A 15,168-nucleotide genomic window follows, 5' to 3' on the forward strand; every position below is an offset into this window, starting at 1 on the left:
CAGGCAGGCATAAAAACTGCATAAAACTTACCTTTTAGCAGTAAGTGTCTGGTAAGATGGCACTCTTATTGTCAGAGTGACTTTAGAAATCATTTAACCACATTTTTGCAAATCAAGATAATATTTACCCATTAAAAGTGACTCTCAAATTGGTAAATCGAGAGAAATTTTAAAAGTACTCACCAAAAGCACTGGATCCATACAATTTGTAGAATACAATGAGCTTTATTTTTATACTTAACCTCTATCTTTTTTTATATTAAACTCTTTGACCTCGAAAGAAAAACAGTGACTGAAACTTTAAAGATTTTTATCATTTGAAATGTTCTGCAGCATTGGAAATTAAATATGCTGTTAACTCTAAAGGACACTTGCTTTTTTTGTATCCATAATCATTTTATATTAAATAGCACGGCCAGGCATTAGCCAGATGATAATTAATTAATTAGTCATTGGTATAATGTGGTATTATTTTATATTCTTCTGGGGGGAGAGGGGAGTCTTTTCAAGGCGATTACTTTATACTATAATCCACGATAAATTGAGGATGTTTTGATTGTTTAATTGAATCATCTCCCTTGGATTTGGGCCAAGATTGATCTATCACATACTGAAATCCTGTCTGTAATATCATAATGTGTATATATTAGAAAAATTATTAGACAATAGAGAGTTCTATATAACCTAGTAGGAAAGATAAGCATTTGTTTGTTTAAGTAGGACTGCCAATAACCTGATGATGAACATTTTTAGGTGAACATGTAAAGTGAGTCCATGTCCTTTGTTCAAAAATGAAATTTGCACTTGTGTGAAATTAAACACATCATCAAAAACGAGATACCTAGTTCAGAAACACAAATGGCTAAAATTGTGCTGTGCACACAGGGCTCCAGGAGGGTGTGCGAGAAAGCATTGTTTACTGTTATTATCCCATTTCCAATTATTTTAGTACAAGAACAAAATGCTCACGATAAAGGGCACAGGACTAAAGGTGTCACCAGCACTCATGACAACTGTTGTACAAAGTACATCCACAGAGTGTCCACACAGACTCACCAGGAAATAAATGGCTTAGTGTTTCTGTCTCTGCTGCATAAGGTCAAAGGCCATTCTGTGACTCCACCTCTTCGTCCCACTTGTTTCAAACCCCCAAAGCCATCTCCTGTAGCTTATTCACTCCACGTATGCAAAGGAGAATGTCTACTTTGGCGAATATATGATGTTTAGTCCTTCTTTAAGTCAGGAAATACTATCTTTATAGCAAGAGATGGTCACACCCTGACAGTGCAAAGCAAAAGAAAGCTTCAGGAATTGAGTCATAACATAAACACTTTGCTAAAAGATTCTGTTATTGTACAATGAAATACCAGCTACCCACATATGCCAAGGAGTGCCATTATTTTGTGTGTTTACTAGGAAAGGTAAAGCTTTTTCTGTAGTTCATGTGACGTGGTTGTGCTGAGTCATGACATTTAATGAATGTGCTGACAAAAAGCCGAAGAACGGAGCTGAGTTATCCATGATTTGCCCAAGATGCCGAAAGTGATCATTAGCCCCTTTCAGAAACTAAGGAAGCTATCAGTGTTTTTTAAAGATTTTTTGTTTGTTTGTTTGTTTGTTTATTTGTTTGTTTTTAGAGATAGAGAGAAGGAAAGGAGAAAGAAAAGGAGAGAAACATCAATGCATGAGACACACACCAATCTGTTGCCTCTCGCACACCCCTGGCTCGGAACCTGGCCCTCAACCCAGGCATGTCCCTGACTGGGAATTGAACCAGTGACCCTTTGGTTTGCAGGTCGGTGCTGAACCCACTGAGCCACATCAACCAAGGCTTAAATAGATTTTTTAAAGTACAAGTTTGGTATTACAATACTGGGAATATACCTGCAACAGTAAGCCAAGGGCTTAAACTAGCTCACTCGTTTCTTTCAAGGGGTTCCAACCCGCAGCCTGTGAGCCACATGCGGCCCAGGATGGCTATGAATGTGGCCCAACACAAAATCCTAAATTTGCTTAAAATCTTAGTGTTGCTTATCAGTTTTCGTTAGTGTTTGTGTATTTAATGTGTGGCCCAAGACAACTCTTCTTCTTCCAGTGTGGCCTAGAGATGCCAAAAGGTTGGACACCCCTGTCAGACTTAAATCATAAAACTGAGGCTCAGGGATTAACATGATTTGCCAAATAGTGGCAAAGCCACTAATCTAGGATCAAAAATCTAGGGCTTCCAGCTCGATTTCCATGCTCTTTCCACTTTCCATATTCCACCCCTTAGGTTTTTCCACATTGTTCTGACTCTGTCAATGCTAAGCAATTCTTTTTTTTCCATTGCTATGACTGGCACTACTTCTGTTGCTGCTAATTATTTAATTTGTGGGTTATTAGGCTTTTCCCAAATACACTTAGTAAGCACATTCCTCGGCTAGCCTAAATCATATTACAGTTTTTAAAAGCGTGCTGCAGGACCTTGAGTAGCCACCACACATTATCTGCAACAGGCACTGATTTAGCTGTGGTGAGTCTGGGCTGAAGACAGAGGTCACTGACCCACCTGTTGTCTCATCACTTCTTTCTTAAAAATCACTCTTTATGATCCTTCCTTAAGTTACTGATGTTATTCTCTCCACGACGGGCTCTTGCCACCAACCAGAGTAAAAACAGCTGTCAGAAGCCTTCTCTGCAACTCAAGTGCAAAAGGTACATACAAGGTACTTATTCAGAAATCACAGTAGAGGGCCAGCTGCTTACACAAGAATTTCCAGTGTTACCAGAGTCTTTCGAAGCTTCATAAAGCTTTACTTTTACTTGCAAAGTCCATTTGAGCCAAGATATTAAATGCTTACACTCTTCCATGAGATAGGTTACTCAGTTTAGCTTAGATCTTGGGGAGGAAAAATTAAAGGCCAGCTAAGAACAAGAGAACAGACTGAGTCTCTGATATCTACCTTCTTTTTTCCTCTCTTTGTATTTATAACTTTCAATCAACACTCTACATCAGAATCAGCTGGTAAAGTTTTCAAAAAGAGAGATGCCTGGTCCCTAACCCTAAAGCTTCTTTTTAATTTATGGAGATGGGAGTAGAAGATAGGGATCAGTGTGTTTTTTTTTAAAGATTTTACTTATTGTTAGAGAGAGAAGAAGGAAGGGAGAAAGAGAGGGAAAGAAAGATCAATGTGCTGAAGAGAAACATCAATCTGCTGCCTCTTGCACACTCCCAACCAGGGACCTGGCCCACAACCCAGGCGTGTGCCCTGACCAAGCATCAAACTTAGCGACCTTATTTCAGTTCAGAAGAGGATGCCCAACCCACTGAACCACACCAGTCAGGGCCGGAGGGATCAGTTTCTTAAAAGTCTCCCCAGATAATTGTAATTGTGTAGTCAAGGTTGATAACCACGGTTCTATACAAACATAACAGTGACCACACGAAGGATGCATACAGGGCATGGGAGGTAGGGCGCGCTCTGTTTGGGAATGAAATGATCCTGATACCCAACCTAAAGAAATTATTAAAAATGAGTAAATAGAAAAATATCAGTGCACTTGAATAATTTTAAGCCATTTTAGTCTGGAGTATTCTGTTGTTCATATGCAGCTTTTTAACCAGTAAAACTTCTTTATAAACCTTTTTTTTTACTATCATGCATCCAAAAATTCTTAAGAAATACTTGGCTTTCAAGAAAGGAATTTGAAAAATACTGAAGTATCTTAGAAGCTTTGAAATTTGATAGTGGAAACCTTTTAAAGAGGGTTTCCAGAATTTAAGAATGTTCTCAGACTTTTTTCCTTCAAAGATTTGTATCACTTAACATTACTTTTTAGTTTATTGTGCTCTGCTGAAGTCAAAAGTAACTCTGTACATGCATTATCATAACCACCCTCATAAATGGTTTTTATTGGCTTTGGATGCATCCAATGTGTTCTCCTAACATGGACCACACTCAAATTTGGTCTCCTTGTAAGTACAGATCCCCACAAACCTGGCCCCAATCCCACACATGCATTTACACCTGCACATACATCTTTTTAAATTTACCTTGAAAATGTAACACTATTCAATGGGTATAGTGGTCTATAATCCACTATGCATTCCCAACCCTTCTCCACCCCCAGGCCTAAATGTTTGGTCTAAATTCATGCTCAGGTGCACATTAGAATCACCTGAGGAGCTTTTGAACCCCTCGCTGCCCCAGGCTGCATACCAGGATCGCTGCAGGTGGCACCCAGGTGTCAGCATTTCTCTCAACTTTCAACATGCAGCCAAGGTTGAGCCCCACTGGTCTAAACCTATTGTCATTATCCCTTCTTGATTTAGGAGTAAGCATGTGACCCCATCTTTACCCGGGCAGGAGAAGGCTACTTGGAAAGGCTGATAAGAAAGCTTTCTTCACCTCTAAAAAAATTTTAAGAATATAAGAACTCTTTCTTGTTCTGGGCATAGGTGACCTGTGAATCTGCTGCCACCATCTTGTGACCATGACAGAAATCAACCTAAGGGTGAAGGTGACTCTGAAGATATCAAAGAAAAAGAACTTAAGCCTTCAGTGACATCTTTGAGCCACTGTTATTAGCTACCGAAGAGTCTGACCTACCTCTGGGTCTCCTGTAAAAGGGAAAAAAAATCAATTATTGCTCAAAGGGGTTCGAGTCAGATTTTTCTGTTACTTGTGTCTAAGAGCACCCAGACCACCCTCACCCTACTAAAGTCATGCATTTTGAGTGTTGCCAAGGAGGAAATGAAATCTTGTGCCTATTCCCAACACTCTAATCATCCACTTTCCTGCATTACTCTGTCAGTTCTAACAAATATGACAAAGTCAGCTGATCTTGGTAAAGACATTGCTTGAAACCTTGACTTCATTTGTATTAGCTGCTCTTCCAGGCATTTGAAATTGCAGCAGCGGCTCATGAGATCGGGTACGCCTTCTCTGTTGCGGGAGCACTCACTTATGTAGAAGTACATGGAGGATGGAACTGCTCTGCGCAAGTGAGCTGCCCTAGGTCTAAGCGTTGCTCACTGCTTCTTGGCAAAACCACAAGATAAACACCAATGTGTAGAGTGATTCATACGGAAAATATATTCCTCAGTTTTAGAATTTCCTTCACATTCCTGGAAGGTCGTTTCAGTAAAAAAAGCTCAATAATGATAGAAAAATAAAAGTAAAAATGAAAACAACAGCAGCATTTATTCATGCATAGGGAACCCAAATGTCGAAGTAAGGCAACAGAATCTCCTCTCCAGGGAGAAATGCTAACCTCTGTACTGTGCTATTTCGGTTCTGGCCCTTTCCAGCTATAAACCTGCGTATAGAAAAAGCTTCACTAAATAAATAAACAAACAAACACTTCAGTTCTGGAGAATCCCCACAACACTGTTGTTGGATGCAGTGTTGTGGGGAGTCTCCAGAACTGAAGTGTTTGTTTGTTTATTTAGTGAAGCTTTTAGTGATACCTGAAGTGTTTGTTTGTTTATTTAGTGAAGCTTTTAGTGATACCTGAAGTGTTTGTTTGTTTATTTAGTGAAGCTTTTAGTGATACCTGAAGTGTTTGTTTGTTTATTTAGTGAAGCTTTCAGTGATACCTGGATTTCACATATCAGGCCCAACTTAATTCTGAGCCGTTGCCTTACATCGGTTCTCGCGAAGAACGAGGAAAGAAATTCACACCCAAACCGGATGGTCCACATCACATGGGAGGACTGGGACAGCTGATTTACCCATACAGTCTCTTTAAACATTTACCAGGAGAGATTCTAAGATGGAATTTATTGCCGCCTCCTGCCATCTTTGGGCCTACAAAAAGCAAAACAAAATCCTTCTATGAAATCTGAAACTCCAGTCACTGATTTCCTGACTGATGTCACTTGAAAGGCACAGTGTAGCCCTCTGATTGTCGCAGCAGAAACCTGCCTCTCTCCGGGGTTTCCATCTGTTTGCCATCAGAAAGGACCCCTCGGAGAGCCGCAGCACATGCGGAGCGCCCCTTCCGCCCCACGGGGCGCGAGTCTCTTACTGTTTTAAAGGTCAACTGTTGTTAGGATTGTATTTGCTTGCATTTTCCCAGAATAATAAGGTATATAGAATTTCATTGCTGTAACTGTAGTGTTCATTTATGTTTGGCTTATCATTGCCTATTTTGTAATAATTTTCCACATGATTTTAAAACTACTATGCAAATGTTACCAAAATGAAAATTGACTCACTGAAATTCTTTCTTTTTGAAGAACTTTCTAACTTTATGAAGTGCAATTCTTGTTATTAAAAAAAACTATACATTTGAAGCAACTCTTTCTGAGCCCTTTAGTTCCGAAGATGCTTAAATGTATAAATACTTTTTATCAAAAACCTCTTTATTCACATCTCATTAAGAGTCAACAGAGATGATACAATAAATTGAACAAAAAATAGATTATAAAGACAGGAGGTTTTAAAACTGATCTTTTACAAATTAGCTTCAACACTGATAATCCACTGTATTTAATGTGGGGTTCACAGTGGCACCAAGTTATAACTACTGGGGAATTGAATGTATTCACCCAGCAATAAATGCATAATGGTCGCCTTTATTTCTGAAGAAGCAAAGCTTGAATTAATTCCACAGGAATGTTTAATAAGGAAAAAGCTTTCATGAACATCAGCCTTTTTCTCATCTCCATTCTCCCCTACAGGTATCACAACCTGCGCAGTGCCCCAACCAAAACAGACTCTCCATTCTATTCCTCAAGGAGTAATTTCGTAAATGTGTTTTTATAAATTGGACTTTCTGTGTTTATGTGCCATTTCCTCAGAGAAGCTGACCATAAGGATGAAATAGAAATAACATCACTTTTCAATATTTCTCAAGCCCCAATTCCTAGAAAAAGACAAGAACACAAAGGTCTTTTTATTCGTTCTGTCGAATACCAGTTTGTTTCCATATGGTTTCCTGGAGCTCAGAGTCAGACGAGGCCAGTCCCCGGTGGGCAGGGGAGCAAGTCTCCCTCCGCTCGCTGGGGGAAAGGAAACGTCCTGACTGTACCCGAGGACTGTGAAGGGGTGCGGGGTTGGGGGGGACGAAGAAAGACGTCAAGACAGAGAATAAGGCACAAGGGAGGGACCAGGTGAAGAAAAGCAATAAACAACTCACCTTTAACAGAAAAATGAAATTATGACCACTATATTTACATGACTTACACGTGGGGTATATTTACCTCAGTGTTTTCTAAAGCATGGTGAGCACATGCGATAATTATATCGGATGAATTTAACTGGCACACAGAACAGTTTTAAATAGCCATGTATTGATTTTATTGAGTGCATGTATATACACACATAACATACATGAGACTTCAGACCTAAAATTTCACAGATGCTATTGCATGGGATGAGACTAAAATTTTTTAAAAATGACTCAATTGAAACAAAAATGATAAGAGTACTTGGCTATGGCAAGAAGCCTGTCGGTGATACCTGGATGACAGAGTTTAAGAAATCGTGGTTCAGGCAAGTGGGACACAGGATTTCACATGAGGGGTGGGAGAACCCTACTCTTCCCTGAGCAAAAGCAGGTTTTTTACCCATTGCTGATTCAGTAAGTACTTGTCTAGGCCCTTCCGTTTTCAGAAAGCAAACTTCAGGTTTTAGTGCAGAGATGTTTTTGCCACCTAGTGCGAAAGTTTCCTCGGAAGAATGTTGCATAGCAAGTTTCTGAGAAAACAAGTTTAAACATCATAAATCTATTTCTTTGTCTGAAAAGTTGAGATTTCAGAGTAGATACTGCTTCTTGTCCCCTCACAATTGGAATCCATTCTTCTCCTGGTTCCTTCCTTCCTTCCTTCCTTCCTTCCTCCCTCCCTCCCTCTCTCTCTCTCTCTCTCTCTCTCTCTCATTTCTCACAAACCCAACAAGTCCTGACTTCTGGGAGAAGGAGGAATCCTGCCAGTAGAGGGGGCCTCGCTCTGCCCAGAAAGTGTTTTGCAAGGCTCACTGCGCTGCGAAACAGGGTTGGCAAACCCTTTGTTTGCTTAACACGCCACGGTTTTCCTTCGGGCTGAGGTCGAGAGGCACCGGCTGGCCTGCGGACCAGTCCCGCAGCCGCTGTGCTGTCTGTCGCATGCAGTCCCAGGTCCGGTCTGAGTTTTCCAGGGCTCTGCCAAGCCGCTCTACAACCCATCTTGTTAAATAAAACAGGGGATGTTCTAATCATTACCACATTTTTCATTATGTGCGTAGTAGTTCTGGGCTGACTAGGCAAGGGTCCAATTGTATTCCTTTCCAGTTGGATTCAAGGTTTTAGAGTTGAAAGAATTTTTAAGAGCGTCTGTTCCAACTCCCATATCACAAACGAAGGACAGACACTCAAAGAACTTACGATACTAGTGCGGAAATCGGGACTACTTAGCTTATGTTTTTGTTGTTGTTGTTTTTTTAAGCCATTTGCTGCCTGTTTAGTTGTGACTGTCACTAGAAGTTGTGTGACAGGTCATTTAACTCTGGGTCTCAGTTTCTTGTTTGGTAAAGTAAAGGCACAAAACCAGGTAACTAATAAAAAATAAATTGAAAGATTAAAAAAATAAAAAATAAAATCACTTCAGCTACCTTCACAGGCTCTCTGCCTCAGTGACTATTGCTTTGGCTTCCATTTGAAGGCAATTCTAAGACTTCTTTTTCACTTTTTTGTTCATCCATCTTCTTTAAGTTTATAAATGTGTTTTACCTTTGCAAGAATAGAAGGGATTAAAATTCAACTATAGAACAAAACATTGTAACTCCATTATGAATGCAACAATTAGAAATATGAGTGTAATCCAGGACAACAAGAGAATGCAGAAAATGAAAAAAAAAACAGTACTACGGTTGTAAAATTATAAATGATTTGTCTTTTTAAATTTTTTTTATAAGTATGTATAATAAAACATAATTCAAGAGGACAAAAAAGTCCATCTAAAAGGCAAAGCAGAGGTTAACAAGCATCAGGCCGTGGCCAGCCAGGGATTCCAAGGGGTGGAAGGAAAGCGATGAGCAGGCCCACGGGCACTCAGCCCCGGGGCCCCCACTGCTGGTGTACTTCAACCTTGCAATAAAGCTTCCCATTTTTCAGGATATTAAATTTGAGTTCAGGGAAAGCCAGACATCACGTAATCACAGTTTGGAATTACAGTATATATCTAATAAAAGCCCACAGAACTTGCCCTCCAAAATACTCAGAATCTGTTAAAGAGCTATGTGTTTGCTAAGACAGAGGGAGGTGGGAAAGCATAAGGGAAACCTTTTCAGAGAGCCAAGGCGCCTCCAGACCTGGCAGATACCGGCAGACAGCTTGAGAGGACTCCCCTCTCCCCACTCTCACCTTAAAGGAAGGGAAGGAAGAGGGGCAGGAAATCAGTCTCCAGGGCAGAGTGAAGACACCTTTGTTCAGACTAGATCCTAGGGAGGTCCACCCACCGCTCCCCCTGCGGGCATCAGTGCCCTGTGGAGAAGGCGAAGTTTTTTCTCTGATTGCTGTGTAAAATGAATGCAGAAAAGAGTTTGGTCTGCCATGTTCAGATTCCAGTGGAGACACACGGCCAGCTTCATGGGCGGCTGTGCAGTCACACGGGGCTTTGCACGTGGAAGGGCTCCACGCTTGGCTTAATCCTCTGCTGCCACTGTTTTGAAATCCTTAATAATTTATGAACAAGGGACCCCACATTTTCATTTTGTACTGGGCTTGGGAAATGAGGTAACTGGCTTTGGTTGGCCATTTTTGTGAGGCCATTCACAAAATACTGCCTATATTTCTTACATTGTTGCTCCATGGTCAATATTTTAAATATGCTTCGCTGTGGCCTCCCACACATCAAGAGCTGTTTCTCCCTGTGTATTCCATACTGCAGCTGGTGGTTTTCCTTCCAGGAGGATCAGGAGTCCTTTCTCCCTTCTAAACTCCGGGTCACAGCCCAGGTCTTATCATACACCACCCAGCTTGCCTTTCGTCTCTTCGCCAGTCTCCAGAGTCCCACGCCCTTGATGTGCGAGTGCTCTAAGAATGCGCTACCCTTTTAGAACCAACATTCAAAGCAGTCGAGTCCTTCTTAAAATGTTGCCTGAGTAAATTTTTGCTATCCTCAGCCCCCCACATTGACCCTAATCAGGCCTACGTGCAGCAAACAACAGAAACCCCTGTGTTCTACTGCGTCTCGCCCAAACCTCTCTGGACCCGTCACACCTGTTTTCTGCAGGTCAGGGTCTGCTTTGAGGCTGAAAGTGGTTCTTTCTAGTGGCTAAAATACAGCAATTTAATTCAACCCTTGATTATTTCTGCAGCCAGAAACCTTTGAGCTATGGCAAGAACAGGCAACCTTCCTACCCCATCCTCACACACAAAAGGACAGAGGAGGATGAGAATGACCCTGGGAAATGAAGCTCTTTTAATATTCTAGCAATCTTCTCCTTCCTGCCCCTCCATACCACCTCAACCCAGGGCAGGGCAGAAAAGAAACCTAATAGTGTTCTGCACAAAACATGGGGGTCAGTGCCTCAAGGGGGAAAGGAGGAGAGGGAAGAAGGAGGGAGTGAAGAGGAAAAGAATCTTGCAAATTTGGGTAATACTTCTCAGTATCAATTTAGACTGCATCATTCCTGAACATTAAAATGGCCAGTGGTAAGACTGGCAGACATGACATAAGAGGTAAAATAATGTGCATGACTGTAGCTCACCCTTGTAGAAACAATAAAAATGAGCCTGGCCGGCAGACTTCAGGTCTACTACTCCCCTCACTACATAACAAGCAGCCCTCCTCCCTGAATGTTTTGTGAGGTTTAAACAGCAAGGGGCACCACTAACCATTTTGCCGAAGTCCCCGATGGTTTCTGCAGGCAGAATGACTGGGATGGGCGTGGAGATTTTGCAAAGGTGCGCTGAGGACTGAAGAGCTAGCTGGGACTCAGCTAGAGTGGACATCCACCAAGGGCCTTCTTCCTGTGAGAAGACCTTGATCTTTGAACTGCACCCCCTGTGAGGTTCAGAGAAAAGTCCGAAGTAGCTAATGTCCTGATTTTTCCTCCACTGCTGAAGGCACAGGAACACTTTGCCCTCTTCCCTTGTAGGTTCTCTGGCTGCTCTAATAATTAAACTGACATGAAGCATTAACTGGAGGAAAACCATTTTAACTTTGTACCTACAGGAGCCCCATAAAAAATGTGATGCTCAAAGACACGTCACCAACAGAGGGGTATGTGCCACCCTGAGCTATGGAACAAGATTGAGGTGAGGGAGTCCTAAGGTGAGACGGGTAGTTCTCAGGAAGATAACAAGAGCAAACATTTGGTAATTAGATGTTTGCCTGGCCTCACAGAGAGGTCTCTTAGATTTAACAAAAAAATGTTATCTCTGGTAAGTGCTCTCTTGCTGATACAGGCCCCCATATCTAAATTTTTTAGACAGTTAAGGCATGGGTAAAAAAGTATTTCCCAAATCTGCTGGGTTTTCTTTGCCTTCAGCTCAAAATAATCCGCATGCCAAAGTGGCACATTCGGGGGTGGCATACCCTGCTCCCCTTCATTATGTAATTATTTCCAAAATCATGGAGCCTTGGATGGACTCAAGGACTCGATCTATGGTCCAGAGGAGGGACATCACCTTATCAAGTGAACCTCGACTCAGAGGCTCAAGACAGAAAGTAAAATGAGGCTTTCCCCTTCCTGGGTCAGTAAGGGCCAGCTGCCCCCTGGAAAAGAGAGGGGCTGAGACCAGACACTTAGGTAACCAAAGACCCTGGGCCACTGCCACAGCCTATTAGGGAACCCACACGGGTTCTATTCACCTTCCAAAGGAACTCTGTGGCAAGAGAAACAAATTGCCATCTAGTGGCTAAAATACCGATGAGCAAGATGGCCTTAATATCTCCCTCAGCTTGACTCAACTTTGGATAGGCTTTTCCCTGACCTCCCTTTTCCTGGAGCATTTTCTTTAGAAACCTTGTCATTGTAATTATTTCTCTGCCTCTTTGAGATATACGTAAATCTTTTTAAAAGTCTCTGGCTGGTTTCACAGCCCAAGAATGTCTTTCTCCAGTGCCAGGGAGCAATCTCTTTGAAAGGCAATCATCACAGGAGACAGCACTGCTATCTCCTAGTTCCCGTGGGAGAGCAGGAGCCTAACTTCTTCAGGTACCTTGCTCCGAGTTACAAAACTACCTCCTGTTGTAAAGATATGAGAAATTTACTTTCCCTTTTGTCAAGCCAGTTAGCAAACACAGAGAGCCCATGATCATCCTTCACCCCACTGCTTACAAACACTGCCATCCTGCCCCCTGTTTCAGCAGAGCTGAGTTCTGAGCACGCTTCTCTATTGCAAGAGCTTTGAATAAAAGTCTTGCTTGCATGTTTAACTCTGTCAGGTGCAATTTTTGCTTTGACACCAACCATGTAGAAGCAGTTAAACAAAATGTGCTGTGTTCCTGCAAACCTTGATTGCTTTGCAGCATGAAAAGGTCAGTGACTAAAATGCACAAGGCAGTGCCTCTTGGTTTGTGCATCTCCCTGGGGGATCCTGGGAAGGCATATCTGAGTTAAAGCAGACATGTGAAGGAGAGTTGTCACCAACGACTCTCAGTAACTGGGACATGATCAGGGAGCAGAAGGCAGTTGCGAGGAGCTGAGCTGCTCCTGCCCAAAGTACAGCCTACTGTACTTAGCAAAGCCTAACAGAGCACTCACCTCACACAGGGCACTGGTGCCAGCACTTTACCAACAATAATCATTTGTCTTGCAATGACCCCAGGAAACAGAGTTTATTCATAGCCCCATGTTTTCAGGTAAGGCACATCTCTTGCACCACAGAACGCTTAAGTAAACTTGCTCAAGCTCACACCGCTGGTAATCATTGAGCCCTGGCATTTTGGTTCCAGTGATTTTAAGGCCAGATGCTGCAGCCAGCACTAAGGAGCAGGAAATCTCTGGGCATGTTCGAAAGCCCTGTGAGACCTGATCAGGAAACTAGGTACGTGTTGGGGAAGTCTCCAAGTCTGCACCAGAGAGCAGTTCCCTCTTACAGGGCTAAAGCAGCCATGGCAGCCTCTACACTGCAGCATCCACCCGCAATGCCCCTATTCCATAACACGGGACTGTTAGGCACCAGTATCCCACCATCCCTGCGGTCAGAGAAGGTTCTGACATAAAAGGCACTGCAGATCTTTTCTGTACACCTGCTTTCACAGTGAGCCTGAGCCTGGCAGTTCAGAAGCAAAGCAGCCTATTTTTCTGCAAAGGGTTGTACAGAGGCGGCAGTGTCAGAGAAAATGATGCAATAATATCCAAGTTCTTTCTTCCTTGCAGTTCTGAAACCCAGAGGCTGACCTCTGCAGTATATGCTGAAAATGAAACAGTGGCTGTGACTGCCATCAAGGGCAAACCAGATTGATTCCACGTTCAGTAGTTATTCTCCTCACCCCTTGCTTCCTTCAACTTACTCGCCTCCCTTGCTGCTTCCAAAAGTGCGGGAGACATCTTTGACTGAGGGACCTGATGTTTGTACAAGGGAAAGAAAGCTTGTGCTTCAACTACACACAAAAAGGATACCCTCGCCGGGACCTTGTCGGTCTCGCGGAGCCCAGGCGGTCTCTGCACCGCCAGCTCTGGGCTAGGAGGGCGGGGATCCGAGCTGTGGTGCCCAGCTCACCATCCTTCCCTGAGCCTTCCTTTTTCCATCTGTGAAAAGCAAATCACACTATCCGTGCTTCGTACTCTCCAGGGCTGTTATGAGGCTCAAATGAGACCATGTATGTAAAGCGCTTTGTAAACTGTAAAACGCTTTACAAATGTAAGGGATTAGGATAAACCACAATACAGCTATGTTTTATGCTTTTATAAAACTACTAGCTGGAACTGTAGGAAGGGGAATCCCTCTGGTGATTTTTATTTTGGAAACACGAGGACTTGGGTTTGCCTCCTGGCCAGGAATCGGATTCCTGGCAGCAGATGTTTATTCCATCTCGCTGCGCGCCGCACATATGGCCGCTGCGCGCCTCCTGCGGAGCTGACAATATGTACTACTTTGTTTGGGCACATCAAGAAAAAGCGTCTTTTCGCCTCCCTCTCCCTCGCTATTTCTAACTTGCCAAGTCTAACACCTAGGAAATAAAGACTTGCAAGTCGCACTTCACCACCACAGCATTTGTTTTTTCAGATGAGATCTTTTTTTTTTTTCCTCCTTAGCAACCAGAAATGTACAGCCAGATTCTCATCATAAAGGAAAAAAGCCTTCCCTTGAGCAGATTTTAAAAACTCGGATGCTGCTTTTATAAAGCTTGGCCGTGGTTAAAATGAACATGATCTTAATATTCGCCCTGGGATTGAGTTTGCACCAGCTGAAAAGGATTAAGCTGCGAACCGGCTCTTTTCTGCGTCTTTGCAGTGCAGGGCCGGGCGAGGCGCGCCCCTGGGAAACCAGCGCGACGGAGCCGAGCTCCCTACAGCTCTGCGCAAACGCCTGCACCCGCGCTGGGTTGCGAGTAGCGGCTTGGCTCGCCGCAGCCTGAGGTGTTCTGAGGTCACTCATGTATAAGAACTACTACTTGCTTGTAAATGTCAAGAGGAATTATGAACCTTTGTAGAAAAGTAACTGTTCGACTAATTTCCGGTTCTATGGAGCAAATACACTACCCTATGTATTTAGAATCTGGTGCTGACAGCCAGGCCGTGGCAAGCTTCAAGGTTATAGGATCATAAATGGGATTAGATAACCCAGACAGTGTAGCTCAGACTCCAGCACTTTGAAAATATTATTAAAAAAAAAAAACACAGAAAAAGGCAAACAATATTGAAGGGAGAGGTAGAACAGACCCTAACAAAGCGAGAAAGGAATCACAGAGATGGTACTAGCAACTAGGTAACCCCCTGGAGTGTATCTAGAGTGCATGTTAGAATAAATAAATATTTTAGAACAAAAAAACAAAGAAGCAAGTGATGATTTATAGCTCAGAATGATTTTTCTATTAGATTTGAGGCATGGCAAAAATAAATAAATAAAAGGGAAGGATGAAGAAAAACTTATTGAGGAGACCTGAATTGACAGTAATAATTTGCAATTCCAGAGAGCAGAATGCAGTGCGCCACCTGGAAGCCTTTGCATTTTAAATGATCTGTTTCTTTTTAATTGACTAGATTAATTATTTCCACCTTGCCACTTGGCAGGGAGGTCACTGTTCCTTTT

General features: G+C 42.6%; 1 long non-coding RNA gene across 1 annotated transcript in view; it reads right to left on the minus strand.

The window, feature by feature from the left end:
• The window catches only part of LOC123815494, a 34,672-nt gene extending 23,751 nt beyond the window's left edge, over window positions 1-10,921 (minus strand). Inside the window, exon 1 of the long non-coding RNA XR_006785132.1 lies at window positions 10,801-10,921. This is a non-coding gene — a long non-coding RNA (uncharacterized LOC123815494). The remainder of the gene's footprint in view (window positions 1-10,800) is intronic.
• Between the last annotated feature and the right edge of the window lie 4,247 nt (window positions 10,922-15,168).

This window comes from Phyllostomus hastatus, unplaced genomic scaffold (assembly GCF_019186645.2).
Source record: "Phyllostomus hastatus isolate PE091 unplaced genomic scaffold, TTU_PhHast_1.1 phas_contig_1, whole genome shotgun sequence".
Lineage (NCBI taxonomy): Eukaryota > Metazoa > Chordata > Mammalia > Chiroptera > Phyllostomidae > Phyllostomus > Phyllostomus hastatus.